Below are 7,515 nucleotides of genomic sequence, written 5' to 3'. Positions count from 1 at the left end.
GGGCGTGCTGACTTCTCAAACGCGCTGGGGGCTAAGCGGGCACTTTTTGAGGACCCGGAGGAAGTGGGGTTCCGGGAGGGGGAGGGAACAGGGCGGCAGGCCTTGAGTAGGTTGGGCTGTGATGTTGTGTGGAAATCGGGAGGGTGTGGTGGGAGTGAGGGTCACGGGGTACAATAAAAGGCGGGTGTAGATAATTCTGCCCTGGTTGTACCAGGTGTGAAGCCACTGTTTGCCCTGCCTCCCCTCCCGGCCCTCCCCACTTCAGCTCAAGTCCCACGAAAAGCAGAGGAGTCTTGCCGTCCTGCAGAGGACAGACCCCGAGCTCTCCTCTCTCTGAGCCACAGGGAGCTGCTATTTGGAGGCCTCTGGGGGAAGCCGGGCAGAAAGGCTGCACACCCTCACTTCCAAGGTGAAACTGAGACCTTCCTTCGTAGCTGGTTTTCAGATCTAGGCAGTCAGGTTCTGTGCTGCTTCCTCTGAACCGTCCTGGTTTCCGATGGGCCAGGGTGCTCTGTGGGGAGCAGGCCCTGCCCCAGGGCCAGGTGTGTGCCTGGCTCCGTGTTTCTCAGGCCTCCCCGTGACCTCCCTGTGGGGACAGGGGGCCATCCCGGCTCTGGGCGGCTTTCCCTTTCCCGGCTCAGCTGGGGGCTTATGTCAAGTGAACCTCAGGCCGTCCAGTGGCCCTGTGACCTGCTGCAAAGGTCAGTGCGCTCAAGAGCTTTGCAAAATTCACATGTTGGGGGGAGGCTCCTTGATCTCATTTGCTTTATATCTGTGTACCCTCCACCCCTGATAGTGATGGGGGAGCTCATGGGACTCCCACCTTCACTCCTATTGACTGGGCTCCGGTCTGAGTAGACACTTTTTTAATTTTAAATTTAACACGAAGGCACAGGCGAAAGCTCCAGGCTTCACACACAGAGGGCACAGGCAGGGAGAGGTGTGAGTGCAGAACTGCCAAGTAGCACAAGCCCTGAATGTTTCCTGGTTCTACAAAAGCCAAACTCGCACTTTCACATTTGCAAAGTGCTTTAGCGTTTTAATGATTGTTAGTTGCTCCTCACGTCTGTGAGGCGGGTCAGTGTGGTGACCCCTGTCTGGGGGAAGGCTGCTCTGAGGAGAGGCTGTGGCAGTGTGGACAGCTGTGGTCTGACCTTTTGTGCTCCCAGCTGCTGGGGAGACTGGCCGTTGTGATTTACATAATGAAACGAGGACACTGAAAACTTGAACACATGTTGGAACACTTAAGGCCAGCCTGGAAGGGCCACAGGTGCCCTCGCTGACACAGCTGGTTTTGTCCCATCTGTAGGGTGTCCTCGGCGTGTTATGTGTCCTGTGGGGCTGTGGTTAGAGGACTCCTGTGTAGATGTCAGTTCCCTGGGCTGAGCCCCTCCCCCGGTTTAGCCTCTGGAAGTCAGCGTGGTGGGAAGCAGCCTTGTTTTCTCACTGGTGATGGGTACCCTGTGCTTTTCACGGATAAAACAACCACAAGGTGGTTCTTAACAGTGCAGATGTCGGCCATTGATCCTTGATTAGTTGTATTCTAGCAAAGAACCTCTTTGGCGGGGCCGTAGGAAAGCATGTTTATGTCATTATAAAACCATTTTTTTAAAAGAATGCTGAGAATTTCGGGCATGTATGATGCTTGTCGATCTTGCCCTCTTAGGGGTTGTTATTCACAAATGCAAATAGATTTTCAAAATACAGTTTTGGAAGACTGCGAATTGTTCTTTTCAGATGTTCTCCTAGTTGAGCAAAGCAAGTGTCCGTTATTTATTCTGCATTGTCTGGCCTGAATAGGATGTGTGTGAGACTTCACCTGAAGATAATGTGGCCCATGTGTAGGTAATCTTGTCCCTTTTCCCACGCACATCTACCTCTTCCGGCTGTCTTTGGTTCTCCCAAGTCCGTGCCTGTGAAATCGCATCACACGTTCGCCTCTTCAAGGGTTGACTCTCCACCTTGTGGGCTGTTTGGCCTTTTGCTGCCATTGCACAGTCTCGCCCACGTCCATGACGTTTCCTATTGGCGGCTTTGGAGAAAGGCCTCGACTGGAGAGGAGACGGAAGTTGATGTGATTTAGAGGCCGTGGGAATCTTTGGGTTTCTCCGGCCTCTCCTGTTCTTTCTGTGCCCGCGGCTAAGAAGAGACAGCTGCTGCTCCCGCGTCCCCTCTGTGAGCAGACCAGCCATCACCACCCACTCTCACGGCGTGTCGCCAACGTGACTCCATTTTCCTTACAATGAATCCTTCAGGGAGCGAATCTGCGTTGAGTGAAGTGAAATGCGTTCAGGGGATGGTTTCTTGGATTCACTTTTGCAGTAACCGTGTTTCTCAAGCACACCCGTTTCCTGTGGTTCGCCCTTACACGTGGTAATCGGAAGACTCCCTTCTACCAGCTCAGGACAGACGCTGGGGGCAAGTGTATCATTTGCTTCCCGGGAGTATGGTCAGGTGCAGGCTGCGCCTCCCCGAGCAGAATCTGGCGTCAACAGGTGGAACAGCTTGCTGGCGTCGGGAGCCCCGATTTGGTGGGAGATGACTGGTGAACCCCGGGAGCCATGTGGTCTCTTTGAGACCGAGAGGCTGTCCATACGTGAAAAAGTGCACACGGAGAGCCTGTGTTCACACGCCATTGGAACTGAGCCCCTCCCGTCACTGTGATGTTACTTTACAGCTGATTGTTCAAACGGTGAATAATTTAATGGCCCTAAAAGTGACTGGTTTTGTGTGAGTGTGTGTGTGTGCTTGTGTCTGTGGGAATTGCCTTATTTTCCCCGGGTTGTTTTATTTAATGATGGCTCCCTGGACAGCATTCTGGTGCTCCAGCAGCCGGTATGGAATATGTGTCATTAAATCCTCGTCAGTCTTTCGCTGTGCCGTCCTTGATTCTTTATTTGTTCCCGTTTGATGTCGAGTCATGCTGTGGAAGCTGTGCTCACCCATGCAAGTAGATTCGTAAAAATACTAGAGGCCCCGTGCACAAAACGCATGCAAGGGGCTCAGCCCCTGCTGCTGAGGCGGCTTCGTCTGGAAGGTCATCCAGTCGGTCGTCCGGTCTAATTAGAATATTATGCTTTTATTATTGTTGGCTCTCGGTCGGCCCGCCTTCCACTCACACACACACACACACACACACACACACACACACACGCTTACAGTTACAGACAACCAATTACAGACAACCAGTCAGGGCAAAGGACAACACTGCTCTTTGAAGTTTACTACAATAGATAAAGCCAGGTGGCCATTGCAGGCTGCAGCTGGCCCTCCTTTGTTCATCTCTGTCCATCAGACTGCCATCACCCCCTCTGCTTTATTATTATTATTATTATTATTAATGTACAGTAGTGGTTTCAGGTGTACAGCTTACATGCTTTACCTAGTACCCCCCTCAGTGTTTCTAGAACCCATGCAGCTTTCACACTGTTCCTGACGAGGTAGCCTATGCCATACTTATATCCCTGTGACTGTTTTCTAACTGCCAATTTGTGCTTCTTAGTCCCCCCACCTTCTTCCCCCCAGGGCCCCACACCCTTCTGGGAGCCCAGCTCCCTGTTTGTAGGAGTCTGCTGCTTCCTTTGCTGCCTGGGCTCACTATTCAACCCCAAACTCTGGCCTCCCTCCCATTCTCATTGATTGGCTGCCTTCTGCATGCTCCGACTGAGGATCGAGCCTGCAACCCAGGTATGTGTCCTTGACTGGAATCAAACCCGGGACCCTTCAGTCCGCAGGCCGATGGCTCTATCCACTGAGCCAAACTGGCTAGGGCGCATTGTTGTTGTTAGGTCTGCTCTTAGGAAGTGTCTGAGTCAGACCAGACCTCTGGCAGGTGAGGACCACGTACTGCTCTGGGCTGATCTGAGTGGGTTTTGTAGGAGCCACAGATACTTCTCCATAGCCGGAGGCCTCTGCCCGAGGGAGGCCCTGCCTAATGCTGCTGTCGCTGTAGACCGGGCTGATAGGTAGACTTGATCTTGGCTTTCCTGCCCGGTGGAAAGATGCCGGGTGAGGTCTGGGGAGAAGGTCAAGCCAGACAACACGTGAAGGTTCCTGGGAGGTTTAGGACAGGGCAGGTGTTAGGAAACAAGGTGGACATGGGGTGAGGTGGTGTATGGTAGCTCCTAGGAGCCCAGGAGGGGAGAGGCAGATGTTCACATGTAGACTGTGTCCTCTGGGATCCCAGCTCCCGGGGGAGAGGAGGAGGCGCGAGGCCATGGCCTTCACTTTCCCAGGGGACAGAGGAAGAAACGCGCTAGGAACCAGCCCGCCTGTGCCTTCGGGGGCCTGCTGTGCTGGGGAGAGCGCGGGGACGGGCTTTGGCGTTTCCTGGCTGTGGTCCTGAGCAGGCTTGGATGTTCCCGGGTCTCTGTTTCCTCTCCAGGAGGCACTGTCTCTCTGGACTCTGCCTACTCAGATGCCTAGTGGTTGTCAGAGAGCTTAGAACCCACTCGGTAAGTACCCAGGGCTTAACTCCATTGCTTCACAGAAGAAGGAGAGCGGGATGGGTTTGTACTCTCAGACACAGGAGGACTGATACCTGGTGGGGTCCTGTTGGTCCCTGGCCTCGGTCCTCTACCACTAGAGGGGTGTCATGCCCCTTCCCAGATGGGCGCAGGAGCCAGGACACTGGGAAGAGTTGGGAAGCCACATCCCCAGCTTTGGCTTTCCACTAACAAACCAAGGCTCCAGGGGAGGACTGTGATGGGCAAGGCTAGCTGCAGCAGCAGGGGGGTGCCCGAGGATACCCACCGACCGACCTACAGCTGCCCGGTGTCCCCGGGAACAGGACTTAGAAACGGGCCGCACCTGCTGAAACCGGTTTGGCTCAGTGGATAGAGTGTCGGCCTGCGGACTGAAGGGTCCCGGGTTCGATTCTGGTCAAGGGCATGTACCATGGTTGCGAGCACATCCCCAGTGGGGGGTGTGCAGGAGGCGGCTGATCGATGATTCTCTCTCAACGATGTTTCTAACTCTCTATCCCTCTCTCTTCCTCGCTGTAAAAAATCAATAAAATATATATTAAAAAAAAAGAGAGAGAGAGAAATGGGCCACACCTTAACCCGGCAGAGAAGGGACAGACCCAGGTAAGTAAAGGAGCTGTCTCACCTTGACAGCACACTTGAAAGAGAACTCATTTTCACTCTCTTCGCAAAGGACCCGCACTCCACAAGCGGAGGCTGGATGGCTGGAACTCTCCGGGCTCCAGAGAGGGCTCAGGCGGCTGGGTGCCTGTCCCGCCCGCCTCTGCCTCTCCCCCCCACGCCACACATGTGCTGGCAGGACGGCCTCCTGGCTCCGCGCCTTCCCGGCCCCTGGGAGGCCGTGCCTCCGCCTCCCCCTTTCTCAGCATGGAGCTCTCAGGCCAAGCTCAGGGGGGCGTGGAGCACAACTTTGTCTTTCTCAGGGGAGAACTCGTACTTGGACGACCTTCCCTCCACTCCCTAAAATCCTGTGTGGGTTTTTTTTTTGTTTTTTTTCCCCCCCTGTCCAGAGTCCCTTTCTGTAAGAACACTGCCTGCCTTCTTTCCTTCATCCCCTGTGTTGATGGAGTGTTGACTCGGAGCCAGATGTGGGGACACAGCTGGGCACAGGTGGTCAGTGCAGGGTCCCCGTGGTGCCCTCCCAAAGTCCACAGTGGAGTCCGGGAGACCGGTTAATAAGCAACCGCCCGGACCGTGACAGGTGCCCAGCGGCGGGGAGCTCCCCTCCCTGGAAAACCGGAGGCGCCTGCAAGGCGGGTGCCGGGGAATGGAATGTGCTGCAGACAGGAGTCACTCAGGTCCCTCACCTGTCCATAACCATGTGACTTGTATTACCGAAGGCCTTTCAGTTGGCGAGATTTAAACCCAGACATTGTTTTCTTACTATATGTCAAGTTAGCATTGGATGGTAGCAAATGCCAGTTTTTAAGTGAATCATTAAGTTCCGTTCACGGTATCCTCTCCAATGCCACACCTAGAGGGAGCCGCCTCAAGAATTGTGCGGTAACTATGCCACGTAAAGTCTGAAAGGACCCCACCAGTTTTAGAAATGGACAGTATTCCAGTCCCATGACGCCTTATAATAAAATTCTCCATTTGCGAATGAAAAAAAAAAGGGGGGGAAGGCAACAATTGGAGGGTCCGCGAGGGGCTTGGGATCCAGCCAAGGCTCAGGAGTTGAACCCGTACTGGCCACGCTGGTGCCTTTGATGCCAGGGCCTGCATGGGCGGTCGGCCTGTGCTGAACCATCCTGGTGTTTAGCTCAAGGCGCTCCGCTGCTGCCGCCGCACCTGCCCGCCTCGCCCCGTTGCACAGCCGGCGCCGGCAGAGGGCGCTGCGGGGCGCGGGGAGGGGCGCCAGCTCCCGTTGCTTAGGTCGCGCTCAGGCACGTCCCTGTTGCGTGGGATGCGGGATGCGAGGAAGAGATAACGGGCATCCTGTGGTGCTTGAGGAGGGCGCCTCCAACAGGTCAGGGAAGAGTCAGCAGGCTGGGAGCCATGGCTCGGGGGTCAGGGCTGGGGGCCAGTGGGGTCTGCGGGGCGTGGTGCTCAAGATGAGCTGGGAGGGGCGGCTGGGACGTCGCGGGGGAGAATGTGCGGATTCCGGTGGCGTGTGCTCCTCCACCCCCTACTCCCGCCCCCCCATGGGTTCTCCTGGCTGCTGTCTGGCCTGCACGGCTTTCAGTGTGAGCACTCGGTAGGTTTTATTTTATTTTTAACTTTTCAAAAAATATATATTTTATTGATTTTTTACAGAGAGGAAGAGAGAGGGATAGAGAGAAACATCAATGAGAGAGAATCATCGATCAGCCGCCTCCTGCACCCCCCCCCCACCGGGGATGTACCCGCAACCAAGGTACATGCCCTTGATCTGAATCGAACTTGGGACCCTTCAGTCCGCAGGCCGATGCTCTACCCACTGAGCCAAACCAATTTAGGCTATTTTTAACTTTTTTTGACATCACCTTTTTTTTAATCGTTCATGGACTACTGATCACAGACAGAAGGGCTGTGCCAGAAAGATTGTTCTGCACTTCAGTGCCAATATATGAGAGTCAGGCCTGACAGAAAGCAGTAGCAAGTGCTAGGTGGAAGTGAAGAGAGAGAGAGATTGTACATCTGAAGTGTTTTAGCCCACATTTCCAGGGGCCTGAGTTAAATGAGAATACCCCTCTTTAGGGGTATAGGTCTTTTATGATCTTACAGATTTGAACTTGAAATTTGTGCTGGAGTTTAAGAATTTGATAAGAAAACAGCATTTTAATTTGGAAAATTGAGAGTAAAATGGCTGTTTAATTTCTTCATATGAGTAGGGTTTTAAACGCATAGTGCATTTGACTAGCCTACTTATATATTGTACCCTCCAAATATTTAAAACATGTTTTACTGAGTTTAGAGAGAGAGGAAGGGAGAGGGAGAGAAACATTGATGTGAGAGAGAGACATTGATTGGCTGTCTCCTGCATGGGTGGGATCGAATCTGCAACTCAGGTACATGACCTTGACCAGGAATTGAACCTGAGACCCTTCAG

The sequence above is a fragment of the Pipistrellus kuhlii genome, unplaced genomic scaffold (genome assembly GCF_014108245.1).
Source record: "Pipistrellus kuhlii isolate mPipKuh1 unplaced genomic scaffold, mPipKuh1.p scaffold_m20_p_24, whole genome shotgun sequence".
NCBI classification, from domain to species: Eukaryota; Metazoa; Chordata; class Mammalia; order Chiroptera; family Vespertilionidae; genus Pipistrellus; species Pipistrellus kuhlii.
This window is presented reverse-complemented; position numbering follows the sequence as displayed.